The sequence below is a fragment of the Boleophthalmus pectinirostris genome, unplaced genomic scaffold, assembly GCF_026225935.1.
Source record: "Boleophthalmus pectinirostris isolate CB_2022bp ecotype Guang Dong unplaced genomic scaffold, ASM2622593v1 HiC_scaffold_17, whole genome shotgun sequence".
Lineage (NCBI taxonomy): Eukaryota > Metazoa > Chordata > Actinopteri > Gobiiformes > Gobiidae > Boleophthalmus > Boleophthalmus pectinirostris.
This window is the reverse complement of record NW_026571115.1, coordinates 34,639,059-34,653,136: the sequence shown is the minus strand read 5'-3', so window position 1 is coordinate 34,653,136 and position 14,078 is coordinate 34,639,059. Positions and strand designations below refer to the sequence as shown.

The following is a 14,078-nucleotide window of genomic DNA, read 5'->3' as shown; positions in this document are numbered from 1 at the left end:
ACACTTTAACCCATTTAACTACATGTCAATGTGGTGTTTAGACGCAGTTTGGCAGTGACACATATATCCGTTTGGGTTGCTGGTTCAAAACTCACCATAGTGCTTAGTTTTGTGTTTGGAAACTCATAACATGTACTGTACTTTAAACCAGTATGACATTTGCAGTGTGATCTGAAATTTCCTGTATTTTTTTTTTTTATTAATATATTTATTTAATTGTATTGTAATTTTTTTTTTCTTTTATTGCAATTTTTTTTCTTTTTTAAATGTTTTATTTTTTATTTTTTCATTCATTCATGTATTTATTTACTTATGTATTGTATTTATTTGTATTTTATTTGTATTATTTTTTATTTATTGTATATTTTCCAATTTTTTTCTTTTTTTATATGGCTTATTATTTTTTATTAATTAATGTATTTATTTGTATTGAATTTATTTGTATTTATAATTAATTTCTGATTTGTGCTTTCTGTTTTTTCTTTTTTCATTTTTTTTTCATTTTTCTTTTATGTCTTATTTATGTTTTTTATTTTGTTATTTTTTAATTAATTAATGTATTTATGTGTATTATATTTATTTCAGATTTTTTAATTAATTTTTAAAATATGTTTATTTATATTTTAGTTTTATTTATTTTTATTTATTAATGTATATATTTATTTTTATTGTATTTATTTCAGTTTTATTTCATTTTTTTAAATTAATATTCATTTATTTAATTTTTTTTTTTTTTTTTTACATTTGTTATTAATGTATTTATTTATTTCTATTGTATTTATTTCTGATTTCTGTTTTGTTTTTCCTGCAGGCGGACGAAAACCCTTTATCAGAACAGAGCGTCACACAGGTACAGAACTCACCTCAGTTACACACATTTACCACCAGGTGTCAGTACTAGTTTCCCATAACAATTTAGAGTTTTCATTTCATTCTTGACCACTTTTTAATCTTCTTTTACTCAACACTGAACTCCTGAACTCAAGCAAGCGTTACTCACACGCACTATGATATAAGCCGATTTTTATTCATAATAAACCGCAGTATTTATCTGAAACGACTTGATAACACAAACGGTGCATTGACTTCCTGTTCCAAACTCCAGATCTGATAAGCTGCACCTTTCACAGCAGCACACAGACAAAGACGCTTTTTATATTCACAGCTTTAATTCTGATACAAGTTGCGCAAGTCTTGGGTTTTTTGTTGTTTTTTTTGTTTGTTTGTTTTTTTGAACTCTCCTGCTGCTTCCTCTTTGTTTCTAAAGCGTTTGAGTGTCCAAAAAAGCACTATAAAAGTCAATAATTTAATAAAGTCAAGTCATTTTTTGCCCTCATAAAACTCAGTTCATACAGAGGGGTGGGTGGAGATAGGTGGTAGGTGAAAACTGAACATTTCTAAGAGCTCAAGCCTCAAATGCAGGATAATACAGCGTTACTCGAACGTGCATGAGGGCTCAGTCCATCCAGTCCTCATCTGAGATCTCAGATTTGGCTGAAAAAATGTCAAAAAAATTTCTAAAATTACCAAATGAAAGATAACTTCATAGAAAATTTGTATTATTGTAGATTTTAGAACCTTTCTTCAGGTGGAGAAGTCTCTAAGCTTCACCAAAAATTACCCGTGAGCTCATTTTCAAAAATTCCATTTAATATGAAGGAAGTTAAAAGTAGATGTTTTGATTCCTTTAAACTCATCAGAATATGCCAAAGTTTCTCTGGTAAAAATTTGATCAACATCTAACTGTGCCCACATGGGGAACCGAGGCTCCAAAGAAGGGGCCAAAAAGATCATATTTGGTCTGTGACTCTACACCGTCCACATGAAAACTCAGAAAAGTGTCAGATTGTTGTCAGAAATGATCATTCTCTCAAATATTCACCATAGTAAATATCTGCTTGGAGTAAATAGATCTTGGACCTCAAAAATTGGAAAAAAAAAAAAAGAGCGGCAACCAAATGTGAGATTTTGGGGGCCAACAGTGCCAAACTTAATAAAGATACACAATATTTGACAACAGATTTAGAATCTATGACCAAGAATCTACAAAAATACAAATTTTCAGCTTCCTCGCTCTATTTTTGATGAAGTTCTGGTCTCTCAAACATGTTTACAAATTAAAGCTTCAAAAACAGTGAGCATGACCCCAAAATTTCAACGGGCCGTAACTCAGGAACGACTCAAGGGATTGAGCTAAAATTTGAGATTCTTTCATTTGGTGATTTTAGAAATTTTTATATTTTTTTTCAGCCAAATCTGAGCTGGCTCATAGGGGAGATTCCTTGAAAACGGCTGATTTCATACGGACTGACCATTAATCAAATTACAACGTTAAGTGCGCCAATAATGAGAGTACAACAGCACGACCAAAAACTCATGAAAGGGCATTTTATCTGAGATTCATACTCAAATTTAAAAAAAAAAAAAAAGGAAAAAATATCAAGTAAACATTTTCCAACCGTAAAAAAACTTCAAATCTGCTGCTTTTACGACGAAACGCGACTATGAAGAGACGAGACTCAAAGAATGTTTCCATTTCGAAGCCGTTTCAGATCAATTTTGTGTTTTTTTTCCGTGAATAAAATGTAAAATAACGACCTTTGCGTGTTCTAGTTTCATTGTAAACACCTCAGAAATAGTGTTTATTAGTGGAAAGAAACTCGTTTATGCGACACATTTGACATTTTCACTGTTTTTGGCGATTAAAAAGGGCGTTTTTTTCATACTAACGTCATGTAAAGTGTAGAAGAAATTTCCGTTTTCACCTATCCCCTATCTCCGCCCACTTTTATTTGAGATCCACACTTAAATGAAAGTCCAAAAATATCACGTAAACATTTTCCAACCATAAAAAAACATCAAATCTGCTTCTTTTTACGACGAAACGCGACTATGAAGAGACGAGCTTTATTATTATTTCTGCGATTTGGAACAGGAAGTCATTTTAAAGCCGTTTTTAGATCAATATTGTGTTTTTTCGGTGAATAAAATGTAAAATAACGGCCTTTGCGTGTTCTAGTTTCATTCTAAACACCTCAGAAACAGAATAATACGTCTCCTTTAACGTGTTTATGAGTCTGAATTCCCACAGCCTGATGTATGGGAAGAGAGAAACTCGCCCTTTCGCGTTTCTCGTTCTTGCTGTTAACGCTCTGCCTGTTTCGACGTGTTCACCGCTCAAAGCGCCCGCGCGCCGTCGGAGTGGTTATGGCGCATAGTTTGAATGCTAATTTATGGCTTATGGTAAAACATAACGTTCGCGGGGCAGTTTGGAGACGCGGGAGGGAGCGGAAAAAAACGGCGTCAGACTCGTTTTAGGACGGGAAAATTGCGACGTTTCTGGTAAACACGCGGACGGCTTTTGGATTTATGCTTTTAAAATCGGAATTCGGTTCAGTGTAAATTTGAAACCTGTCAAAAAGAGTTCGTATAAAAAGAGTTTGAGACGAGACTGAACTCTGAAATTGCTGGAATAATAAAATAATCCCGTGTACGTGTTTGTACTCTGCAAAAAAGCTGCAAAACGTAAGATATAAACACTTAAATCTGTCCGAAAATTACTTAAAAATAGTCAAATTATCTGTCCACGCGAGATCATTTTACATTTTAACGACCTCTAGACTTAAAAAAATGAGAACTTTGCAGGTCAGTTCCTTGGAGAAGAAGGAGCAGCCCGAGAACTTAGAGGAAAATCCCGCACAACGTCTTAATATGCAAATTGTGAGATTTATTAGAACAAAACCGTGCAGCGTTTCGGCGCTAGATTTTCATCAGACGAGAATTAAAACAGACTCAGAACTAGAAAGTAGAAAATAAATCTGAAAACAAGTTAAATAACCCGATATAAGTTTGAAAATGTTTGTTCAGATTCAGAGAAATTTGCAGTGAACCGCAAAAAAATCCAGGTCTACACCAGGTCTGAACTGAGACTAAATAACAGGACTAAACCAGGTCTAAAACTGTGTCTTAAACTGTGACTAAACCAGGACTAAACCCAGACTAAAATAGGACTAATCCAGGTCTAAACCAGGACTGAATCAGGACTAAAACTAGACTTAAAACAGAACTAAACCAGGACTGAACCGGGCCTAAACCAGGACTAAAAGAGGACTGAATCAGGACTGAACCAGGACTACACCTGATCTAAATTAGGACTAAACCAGGACTAAACCCAGACTAAAATAGGACTAATCCAGGTCTAAACCAGGACTGAATCAGGACAAAAACAGAACTATTCCAGGACTGAACTGGGACTAAAACAGGACTAAACCAGGTCTTAAACCAGGTCTTAAACCAGGTCTGAAACCAGGTCTAAAACAAGACTAAACAGAGATTAATCCAGGACTGAATCAGGACTGAAACTGATCTAAACCCGGACTAAACCCAGACTAAAATAGGACTAAACCAGGACTGAACCAGGTCTAAAAGGGGCTTAACCCAGGACTGAACCGGGCCTAAACCAGGACTAAAAGAGGACTGAATCAGGACTGAACCAGGACTACACCTGATCTAAATTAGGACTAAACCAGGACTAAACCCAGACTAAAATAGGACTAAACCAGGTCTAAACCAGGTCTAAAACTAGACTAAAACTAGACTAAAAGAGGACTGAATCAGGACTAAATCAGGTCTAAATCAGGTCTAAATCAGGTCTAAATCAGGTCTAAACCAGGTCTAAACCAGGTCTAAACCAGGTCTAAACTAGGACTAAACTAGGACTAAACTAGGACTAAACTAGGACTAAACCAGGACTAAAACAGAACTAAAACAGAGCTAAAATAGATCTAATCCAGGACTAAACCAGGACTAAACTTGGACTTGAGAGAGAGAGAACTGTTTTAGTCCTGGTTCAGTCCTGGTTGAGTCCATAAGGGTCAAAAATGGATGAAATGGGAAACAAATCATTATCTGTTTTTTTTTTTTTTTCATTTTGGTTTTGGAGACAAATAATTTCCTATTTTTGGTTTTATTTTGAAAAACAAACAGACTGATCTCAAACACTCCCAAAATGACACTAACTCAATTTTTTTTTAACTCATTTTCTTACGCCGTTACACTTTAGTACATGTTTTGGATCAATACTTCACACACTTGCATGATTACTCGTACTTCTACTTGATCATCTCATTTCAAAGTAAAATGTTTAATCTTCTGTCTGCTCTTTTAAACCTGTTTTTTAGTCTCGTCTGTGTTACTTTTTCGCCTTTTTGCTCGCCTTTTAAACTGAGACTAAAACGGGACTAAACCAGGACTAAACTGAGACTAAAACGGGACTAAACCAGGACTAAACCAGGACTAAACCAGGACTAAACCATGACTAACCAGGACTAATCCAGGTCTAAACCAGGTCTAAACCAGGACTGAATCAGGACAAAAACAGAACTATTCCAGGACTGAACTGGGACTAAAACAGGACTAAACCAGGTCTTAAATCGTGTCTTAAACCAGGTCTAAAACAAGACTAAACCAAGATTAATCCAGGACTGAATCAGGACTGAACCAGGTCTAAAAACGGGCTTAACCCAGGACTGAACCGGGCCTAAATCAGGACTAAAAGAGGACTAAACCAGGACTAAAACTAGACTAAAAGAGGACTGAATCAGGACTAAACCAGGACTAAACCAGGACTAAATCAGGTCTAAACCAGGACTAAACCAGGACTAAACCAGGTCTAAACTAGGACTAAACCAGGACTAAACCAGGTCTAAACTAGGACTAAACCAGGACTAAACCAGGACTAAAACAGAACTAAAAAACAGAGCTAAAATAGAACTTATCCAGGTCTAAACCAGGACTAAACTTGGACTTGAGAGAGAGAGAACTGTTTTAGTCCTGGTTCAGTCCTGGTTGAGTCCATAAGGGTCAAAAATGGATGAAATGGGAAACAAATCATTATCTGTTTTTTTTTTTTTTTTCATTTTGGTTTTGGAGACAAATAATTTCCTATTTTTGGTTTTATTTTGAAAAACAAACAGACTGATCTCAAACACTCCCAAAATGACACGAACTCAATTTTTTAAAACTCATTTTCTTACGCCGTTACACTTTAGTACATGTTTTGGATCAATACTTCACACACTTGCATGATTACTCGTACTTCTACTTGATCATCTCATTTCAAAGTAAAATGTTTAATCTTCTGTCTGCTCTTTTAAACCTGTTTTTTAGTCTCGTCTGTGTTACTTTTTCGCCTTTTCGCTCGCCTTTTAACATGACTAACCTTTTACCGCTCCTGTCTAACCCGCAGCACATAACAGAGAAGCTGGCCCTCACCTCCAACGTAAGTGTCTGGCGATACTCCGCTCATAACGCGGGCTCTGGCGCCATCTGCTGACCGCTTTAGGAACTGCAGCTTTTTTTTTTTTTTTTTTTTTTTTTCCAGGCTGAACCAGGACTGAACCAGGACTGAACCAGGACTGAACCAGGACTGAACCAGATGAATCAGGACTGAACCAGGACTGAACCAACTGAACCAGGACTGAACAGGACTGAACAGGATGATCAGACCAGGACTAACCAGGACTGAACCAGACTGAACCAGGACTAAACCAGGACTAAACCAGGACTAAACCAGGACTGAACCAGGACTGAACCAGGACTGAACCGTTTTCAGTCCTCGTCTGGTCCCAGTCTCAGTCCTAGTCCTGTTCCGGTCTCAAGTCCTGGTCTCAGTCCTGGTCTGGTCCCTGGACCTGGTTTAGTCCTGGTTTAGTCCTGGTTTAGACCTGGTTTAGTCCTGGTTTAGTCCTGGTTCAGTCCTGGTTCAGTCCTGGTTTAGTCCTGGTTTAGTCCGTATGCGGCGCATTAGTCCCTCATCACATTCTAAAGTCACGTAAACGCCATTTCCCATTTCCGTGACTTAAACCAGGACTAAACCAGGATTAAACTGTTTTCAGTCCTGGTCTGGTCCCGGTCTCAATCCTGGTCTTAGTTCTGGTTTGGTTCTGGACCTGATTTAGTCTTGATTCAGTCACTGCGCACTTTCTGCCCAAATAAAGTCAGTACCTGGATTTAACTTGATAAAATAGCGTTGGAATCCAGGTGGTGAGTTTATTTGTCGCTTTCTAACTTTTTACAGATGTTATAAACGTCATTTGATATCAGGATATTTCGGTTATTGTTACGTCCTTATATTAATTCACATTTCCGAAACATGTTAAATTAACTCTAGAACAGTTTGGACTCGTATAAACCCCGAGAAAATGTTAAAATTGATTCTGTGAGAGTCAGTTTTAACACTCTACGTTTTGCTGTGAGTGTTTTGGGTCACATTTGTAGCCTGAAAATATTTCTGTAAAAAAAAAAACACCTGAAGGAGAAGAATCCGTGTATCATTCGTTCATTCGACTGAATCAGGTCCGGAACCAAACCAGAACTAAGATCAGGATTGAGACCGGGACCAGACCAGGACTGAAAACGGTTTAATCCTGGTTTAGTCTTGGTTTAAATCATGGAAATGGGAAATGGTGTTTCCGTGACTTTAAAATGCGATGCGGGACTAATGCGCCGCATACGGACTGAACCAGGACTAAACCAGGACTAAACCAGGACTAAACCAGGACTAAACCAGGACTGAACCAGGACTGAACCAGGACTAAACCGGGACAGGACTGAACCGGGACTGAACCGGGACTGAACCGGGACTGGACTGAACCGGGACTGAATCGGGACTGAATCAGGACTAAACCGGGACTGAACCGGGACGGGACTAGAACTAGGACTGAACCAGGACTGAATCAGGACTGAACCAGGACTGAACCAGGAATGAATCAGGACTGAACCAGGACTGAACTGTTTTCAGTCCTGGTCCTGTTCCCGGTCTCTATCCTGGTGTCAGTCTCGGTCTGGTCCTGGACCTCGTTTAGTCCTGGTTGGTTCAGTCCTGGTTCAGTCCGGAGGCGCAAATAATGAAGAAAATTGTTGTTTGTTTTCTTATTTTTGGTTTCATATTGAAAAACAAGGTTCTTCTTCTGCCGCATTTTCCACTTTGACTTTGATTTTATTACGACTTCATTCTCGTAATATTATAACTTTATTCTTATAATATTACGACTTTATTTTAACTTCGACTTCATTCTCTTAATATTATGACTTTAATGTCGAAATGTTACGACTTTATCCTCGTAGCGCCAGCATGTTCTTTTTTATTTTTTTAAATCTAACCCTTACGCTCCGTCGTAGTTAACAAAAAAACGCAAATAAAATGTATGGCAAACCACGTCAGGTTCTATTAGGTTCTTTTGTCAGACCAAGCGTTTGTTTTCGTACACGACCTTTTCGACTGTTCACTAGCGGTGCCACAATATTTAGTTATTTCGTTTATTATTACATCCCTAAAATTTGAGGTTATTTCAACAAGAATCGCCAAAGTTATTGACCTGTGAAATGTCAAATGTTTTGGGACACCTTGTATAAAGTCTTAAAAGTTTGCATTTTTACGTATAATTTATGTTGACACAATATTTTTACGTCAAATTCAACATGTTTATATAATTTGACATTGTATTATATTTTATTCAAAGCCTTTAACGTCTTTTACTGATGTGATTTGATTTTATTTAAACGATACACTCACTCACACGTGTTAAACATTGCTCAAGTATGACCCCTGCTGGATAAATTTTGCCACTGCACTTTTACGTTTTTGTTGCGAAGTTTGATAGTTTCTACGACGGAGCATAAGGGTCAGATAAAAAAAAAAAAAAAGATGCTGGCGCTACGAGGATAAAGTCGTAACATTTTGACATTAAAGTCGTAATATTATGAGAATAAAGTTATAATTTTACGAGAATGAAGTCGTGAAAAAATCAGAGTCAAAGTGAAAAATGCGGCAGAAGAAGAACCTTGTTTTTCAATATAAAACCAAAAATAAGAAAAACAACAATTTTCTTCATTATTTTATCTCCGGACTGAACCAGGACTGAACCAGGACTAAACCAGGACTTAACCAGACTAAACCAGGACTGAACCAGGACTGAACCAGGACTGAACCAGACTGAACCAGACTGAACCAGGACTGAACAGGACTGAAAGGACTAAACCAGGACTAAACCAGGACTGAACCAAGACTGAACCAGGACTAAACCAGGACTGAACCAGGACTGAACCAGGACTGAACCAGGACTGAGGCAGGACTGAAGCAGGACTAAACCAGACTAAACCAGGACTAAACCAGGACTGAACCAGGACTAAACCAGGACTAAACCAGGACTAAACCAGGACTGAACCAGGACTGAACCAGGACTGAACCAGGACTAAACCAGGACTAAACGAGGTCCGGGACCAGACCGGGACTGAGACCAGGATTGAGACCGAGAACAGGACTAGGACTGAGACTGGGACCAGACGAGGACTGAAAAGGATTTAGTCCTGGTTCAGTCCTGGTTCATCCTGGTTCAGTCCTGGTTCAGTCCTGGTTCAGTCCTGTTCAGTCCCGGTTCAGTCCCGGTTCAGTCCCGGTTCAATCCCGTTTAGGTCCTGGTCAGTCCCGGTTTAGTCCTGGTTTAGTCCTGGTTTAGTCCTGGTCCTTCAGTCCTGGTTTAGTCCTGTTTAGTCCTGTTTAGTCCTGTTCAGTCCTGGTTCAGTCCTGGTTAGTCCTGGTTTAGTCCTGGTTTAGTCCTGGTTTAGTCCTGTTCAGTCCTGGTTCAGTCCTGGTTCAGTCCTGGTTTAGTCCTGGTTCAGTCCTGGTTCAGTCCTGTTTAGTCCTGATCAGTCCGCATTAGTCCCGCATCACATTCTAAAGTCACGTAAACGCCATTTCCCATTTCCGTGACTTAAACCAGGACTAAACCAGGATTAAACTGTTTTCAGTCCTGGTCTGGTCCCGGTCTCAATCCTGGTCTTAGTTCTGGTTTGGTTCCGGACCTGATTTAGTCCTGATTCAGTCCTTGTTCAGTCGAATGAACGAATGATACACGGATTCTTCTCCTTTACGAAATGCTCCAAATTCTCTATTCTCCACTCAGACTTTCAGAACCGCCGATATTCTCCTAATATTACGACTTTATTTTGACTACGACTTTATTCTCATAAAATTACGACTTTATTCTCATAACTTTAATAAAATTACGACTTTATTCTCATAAAATTACGACTTTGTTCTTGTAAATTTATGACTTTATTCTCATAAAATTACGACTTTATTCCTGTAAAATTACGACTTTATTTTCGTTACATTGCGACTTTTTCTGGCTTCGACTTTATTCTCATAATATTACGACTTTAATGTCAAAATATTACGACTTTATTCTCGTAGCGCCAGCATTTTATTTTTTTATCTGACCCTTATACTCCGTCGTAATCGTGAACAAATCAATTTCAGTTTTTTTGTGTTAAATATTAATTTTTATTTGTATTTTTCCAGGTTTTGCAGTCGGCCAAGGAGCAGATCAAGTGGTCCATCCTGAAATGATTTTTTGCCACGTTTTCTTACAAGTGTTTTTGTTTTGTTTTTGTTTTGTTTTGTTTTGTATCTCAAATGAAGAAGTCTTGTTACATAATTAATAATAGTAATAATAATTTTCTGTAGATGTATTTATTTATGTGGTCGATAAGGGATTTTTTTGTGTTTGAAGAATCTTTGTTACGATTTGCTAAAGCTGCATTTTACAATTTTTCCGGATTTTTTTGTCCCAAACCTGAAGAGTGCACTGACATAGTTCGCAAAAAAAACATAATTTATTTTGTGTAAATTGTGAGAATTAGTTACAGTGTTGGGGAGTAACAGATTACATGTACCAGAGTTACGTAATCAGAGTACAAATTATGAGTAACTGTATTCGGATTACAGTTACTTTGTTGAAGTAAATGGATTACACGGCGGGATTTTCCTGTTTTCACATTTTGGGCTATTCTCTCTTTTTTTGTTTTTTGTTTGGTAATTCCACTCATTGCTGGAAACTAAACCAGGACTAAACCAGGTCTAAACCAGGTCTAAACCAGGTCTAAACCAGGTCTAAACCAGGACTAAACCAGGACTAAACCAGGACTAAAACCAGGACTAAACCAGGACTAAACCAGGACTAAACCAGGACTAAAGCCAGGTAAAAACCCAGGTCTAAGCCTGGTCTAAAACCAGGTCTAAACCCAGGTCTAAACCAGGTCTAAAACCAGGTCTAAACCCAGGTCTAAACCAGGTCTAAAACTAGGTCTAAAACTAGGTCTAAAACCAGGTCTAAAACCAGGACTAAAGCAGGACTAAAGCAGGATTTATGCAGGACTAAAATCAGGTCCAAACCAGGACTAAACCAGGACTAAACCAGGATTTATGCAGGACTAAAGCAGGACTAAAACCAGGTCCAAACCAGGACTGAACCAGGACTAAACCAGGACTAAACCAGGATTTAACAGGACTAAACCAGGACTAAACCAGGATTTAACAGGACTAAACCAGGACTAAACCAGGATTTAACAGGACTAAATCCTGCCGCACGGACCATGTTTCCTCTTCTTCTATCAATAATATTTTTAATTTGGTTCAATAAAGACTCATCTTTTTATTTTCTTTTATCAGACAAAACTTCTTATGTGAAGATTTCCTCGTCTTTGTTTCTCTACAGCAAATCAAGTAATCCAAAGTACTCAGATTACATTACTCCCTTTAATTAATTTAATGGATTACGTTACAAACTACATTTTGGGGGATGTAATCTGTAATCTGTAGGGGATTACATTTTAAAAGTAAACTTCCCAACACTGTTTACAGAATGTAGCATAAATATGTTTATAAAAGTAGAAATGAGAGTTTTTGAATGTGACGAGAGCAGATTTTGCACTGTTTGTTAGTTTGGAGTTTAGCTTTATTCAGGCTACGATTTGAAGCCGGTTCGACGTGTTTCTGAACATTTTCTACAAACGCCAAAGATTAATATTTTGTTTACATTTTGCTGAAATTCTAATCTGGACTTTTAATGCCTATTTTTGTCTAAATATGTCTGAAATAAAGTGATATTTACACACGTTTCTCGCTTTATTTTAATGTTTTCCTCAACTCGGCCTCTCATTGGCTGTTTGGTTTCCGGTCCGACCAATCGCAGGCGAATCTCGGCTCATGAATATTAATGAGCGCGTGGAGCGAAGCGTGACGGTGATTGGTGTAGTTTAGGTGTACGTCAGCGCGCACGTGGGCCCGCAGCCTCGGCCAATCGTTCGTTCTGATCGTAGTTTTCGTTGATGTGATTGGTTATCGTCACAGGGCGCGTGCGAGGCCCAAGAGCCACGTGGGTATGTATAATTTTAGATTTTTAGCGAAAACTAAAAAAATTTAAAAAATAAATAAATAAAAATCGTACCGTAATTATAGCCTACATAAAAATAAATATATAATAATAAAGATTTTTTATTTATTTAAGAAAAAAAAAAAAAAACTTCAATACGTTTTATAAAAGGCCCATTCTTTAGGCCTATAGTTTTGGCCTACACGTAATTTTGAATGTTTTGGAAATATGAAACCTAAAATATAAAATTTTAAGCAAATTACATCAAAAAGCAAAACTATTTTCATTAGACTCGTCATTATTTAGCTATTTATGTATTTGACATTGTTTTGAATTAACTCAGTTATTAACATAAATGTTAAAAGTGCACGTGTTTTTTTGTTATGAAGAACGGTACGAGTAATTTTATATTTTTTTTTTCCACAATATAATGGGATGGTTTCTCTATCTTTTATTTTATTTTATTTATTTATTTATTTTACAGGTGTTTTATTGCAAACGGTAAATACTTGGTTTGGTGCGGGCATCTTCTCGTCTCCGTGGAGATAATAACAGTTTAGATCCTGTACCAAAAAAAAACTACGTAGTGCACTTCAGTACGACATTACAGCACGGTAGGCCTCAGAAGAGTCGGCTCCAACATCCTGCAGAGCGTTAGGCCCGTAGTTGTTACACGGAACACCGCCCTCTGCTGGCACGAGATGGGAATTACAACTAAAGTAGCTCCCTCTGTCTGTTTGGCTCCACGGAGACGTTCTTGTTTGCTTGCGAAGTTTCACAGTATGGCATTAAACTGTCTCCATGGAAACAAGCAAAACATCACGAGTCAAGTTATTTTTATCGGTTTATTTAAAGGTTGTGTAGAGGATTTTTTTAAGGAAAGTGAAATACAGCAACCGTCCTTTTTCCAAATGTTGTGCATGTGTGACACCACCTTCCTCCTCCAAAAATCACACTTGTTTACATCCAGTGCGTGTTCAGAATTACTGTTGAAGTGACCCGTCTAGAAATATTTTAGCGACCGACGAAGGACTGACACCGGGACCAGAACAACCCCTTCGTCTGCTTCGGTCGCACAATCGCCGGAAGGAATCTCCGATCTCACCTCAGTTTGTCTTCGCTCCTTTTCCCCTTCGCTTCTTCTTTCAGCGACCTCAAAAACCGACTTTCTTTTGCGGCGAACCGGTCGTGGATTCTCGTCGTCGGCCGTCGCAACAAACTTTGTGCGAAATGTGAGGAAGCGACAGTTTAAAAAAGCCTCTAAGAACCGCCGCATAAACCACGTAATCCCTGCGCGCGCCGACGACTCAGTTACACTAGAAACGTAGGGAGTTTGATTGACAACCTAACAGCCAATAGAAAATGAGGGAGCTTTGTTTTCTATTGGCTGATGTTTCTCTGGCCTCAACACGTCCACAGTTGATGGATTTTCATTCTTTTTTTTTTTTTGGTCATCATAATTCCAAGGCTGCTGCGTCTCTGTTATGGTATTTTAAACTTTCAATGACAATTTGAACCAAAAAAAAAAAAAAATCCTCCATACAACCTTGAACAGGGATTTACAAAAGGCATCTGACACATGGACACACGAGGATGGGAGGGCATCTGACACACGCTGAAAACATGACAGGTTGTAGATTTAGGTTCATTTCTGTCAGTTGTCTCACTTTTGCTCTTACAAACCAACATTCACACACCAGTGCACATGGACACTGGAGTCCAGGTGGGTGAAATGTCTTGCCCAAAGACACAACAGCAGCAGTTTACACGAGATCAGGGGTGTCAAACTCATTTTGGTCCAGGGGCCGTATCCAACCGACTTTGATCCCAAAGGGGCCGGATCAGAAAACTCATGTCATATAA

The 14,078-nt window shown here is 38.0% G+C and overlaps 1 long non-coding RNA gene across 2 annotated transcripts; it reads left to right on the top strand.

The window, feature by feature from the left end:
• Positions 1 to 811: 811 nt before the first annotated feature.
• Positions 812 to 11,957, top strand: LOC129408616 (uncharacterized). Of its 2 annotated transcripts, XR_008632041.1 has the most exons (3): positions 812 to 850; positions 6,248 to 6,280; positions 10,364 to 11,957. It is a non-coding gene; the product is annotated as an uncharacterized LOC129408616 (long non-coding RNA). The 2 variants fall into 2 exon arrangements; XR_008632040.1 differs by lacking the exon at positions 6,248 to 6,280.
• Positions 11,958 to 14,078: the final 2,121 nt, after the last annotated feature.